The sequence below is a fragment of the Apis florea genome, unplaced genomic scaffold, assembly GCF_048593485.1.
Source record: "Apis florea isolate Af1SG1 unplaced genomic scaffold, ASM4859348v1 contig_3203_pilon, whole genome shotgun sequence".
NCBI lineage: Eukaryota > Metazoa > Arthropoda > Insecta > Hymenoptera > Apidae > Apis > Apis florea.
Window position 1 is genome coordinate 2849758 of NW_028256723.1, and position 2526 is coordinate 2852283.

The 2526-nt window shown below is 34.0% G+C and overlaps 1 long non-coding RNA gene across 1 annotated transcript; it reads left to right on the top strand.

Annotated features, from left to right (window-relative positions):
• Positions 1-980: 980 nt before the first annotated feature.
• Positions 981-2182, top strand: LOC147657144 (uncharacterized). Its single transcript, XR_015292834.1, has 2 exons — positions 981-1286; positions 1357-2182. It is a non-coding gene; the product is annotated as an uncharacterized LOC147657144 (long non-coding RNA).
• The last annotated feature ends 344 nt before the right edge of the window (positions 2183-2526 follow it).

Sequence of the window (2526 nt, forward strand, 5' to 3'; positions counted from 1 at the left end):
TTTTTATCGCGTATACTTCGATATATCTTCCTCTAACACTGTGGCGAAGTTTAATCAAAAGTCTCCAATTTCTCTCATGAAATATTCGTCGAGCGATATAACAAACGATTCAATGATTCATCAAGTCGATATCGAGTAGGTATTCACGATCGCGTGAATGGTGCTTGGATCCCAAAAAACGATTAAAAATCGCTCGTTTATTCGATTTTGAATTATTGAGTAGGATCCACGTAGGGTGGAAAAATTTGGTCCATTGATCGCGGAAAAAACCGATTACGCGTTGATAAATAGCCCAAGATGTTGCTCTCTTCTGTTTGTTTTTCGATCGGAAAACCATCGTATTATTATTGACGATCATTATTGATTTATAGAGAAATAAATGTCTTTGAATTATTACACGGTAATCTCGCGGTTTAAACGATGTTCCGGCTCACTTCATACGTTGAGAAGATAAAACACGAGGGGATTGTAAATTCATCGGATACGATTCACGGAAGTAACACGTTATGAGCTAGGAAACGATTTATCGTTTAACGTGAGGGCGTGGGTATGATGAATCGAAGTTGGAACAAGGTGTAAGTATTCAACAATATATTACTTGATTATTTGTAAAGAAATTTATTTTACAATTATCATTAATTATACTCGTTTTTTACCGCGTGAATAAACATTTTCAACGAATCGAAGAATTGTGAGAAGAAAGTGAAAGATCAGCGATGACGAATGAATTAATGATCGAAAAATCGTGAAAACGAATCGTTGAAAAAAAATCTTCTTCTTGGTTTAATAAGGAAGAATAATTATTAATTACTCTTCGATTCTTTTTAAATGAACGGGACAACAAATGAGAAATAAAAGTTTATTCGGGTTAACGAGAATTCGCGGGATATCATCAATTGTTTCGAAAAGTTTCTACACCGTGGGAGGGGGACAACTTTTATAACTCAGTGAAGTTGAATCAATATTTGAATCGATCATTTAATCGATTTTTGTCGATTGTTCTTGCCATTTCTTTACGTTTGCATTTGAAACTTCTTCTCGTCGCATTTCTGCCATCCTTCGTTTTATCCCTTTAATCCTCGAATTATTTGAAATCGTGATCATTTTCAATTGAAATTATCTTCGTGGAAAATTTATTAACTTGTAAAATTATATCATTTGCGTGAATTATATAAATTTTGCGAAAGAGAAGAAATCAATTTTCAATTTTATCTAATGGATATTTAATTTATCCCTTTTGATATCGAAAATTCCAACGTCCATTGAAGACATATTTTAGACACAAGGTATGGATCTTAGTTTGATATATTCCGATGAACCCGAAATTTCGCGTGCCTGCAATTTTATGATTTCCAGGATCAGCGTTTTACAATTAACGACCGAGAACGTGCTCCAGCTTTCAACGTTGCCCCTCTTAACGATCCAACTTCGTTAATTCACTGTTTGTGACATAATCTTGATTCCACGAATATAAGAGAGATCTAACTACGTCTAACAAAATTGTACATTTAATACTAATCTTGCAGGTACAATATCAGAGAACAAAAATTATTTTCAATTTTTCGCAACTTTTATTTTTAATTCTTCGTGTTATCTTATCGCATTATCGAATTTCAAACTTTATCCCCAACGAATTTTCATTTACAACGTTCTACGAGCCATCTATAAAACTTTGATAATTTCATTCTCGGCAAGTTTAACTCTTGCTAGTCGCTTTCGAAAAAAAAATTAAGGAACATAAAAATCGAATGAACTGCCCGAGAAACTTTTTCTAAAAACTAACTACGGTCGAGTTAAACGTTCTCGCGATAAACACACCTATCTTCGATAATCTCATAGCCGACAAATTTGCACCTCCGTGTTGCTTCTTACTCCGTGTGGCTGTACATTGTGGTTCAATAGGTTCTCGATGGTCGATACCGGCCTTCTAGATAACAAATGGCCGTGAACCTTGTCGTCCCAGGTTATATCTTACTTCACGGTGGATGGAAGACAAAGCGTTTGATTATCGTTCCTCGTCCTATTATTCGTCGATCCTGTCAAGAATGATTTTTCTTTTACGAGTTAATGCGATGATGTAATAATAATAGTAATAATATGAAGATCGCAATTTGAAAAAAGAAAGATTGTCCTGTTTTAATTCCAAGTAAAATACGTAAAATAAAGTAAGATTTATAACGTGTCAATGGATATTTATTACGATGATTATATCATATATCGCGCAATTTTGCGAGAATTAAATTCTAAAAATTGAGAATGAAGATGAATTGTTGGAGGGAATGGCAACAAGTAAAATATTAGCAAGATCGTGAAAAATTTCATTGTGGAGAAATTGTAGCGCGTAAAAAGTAATGAACGAAAAACGGGAGAGGAAAGTTCAAAGAAGTTTAAACAAGTTTCATTCGAAATTAACTAGCTTTAGCCGCTAATTATAATGGTTCTCGTAACCCGTGGCGCCCCTGAAACTTTTCGATTCTCTCGAGTCCCTCATATTTGTATCAAATTTTTCGACGTAAAAAAAAAAAA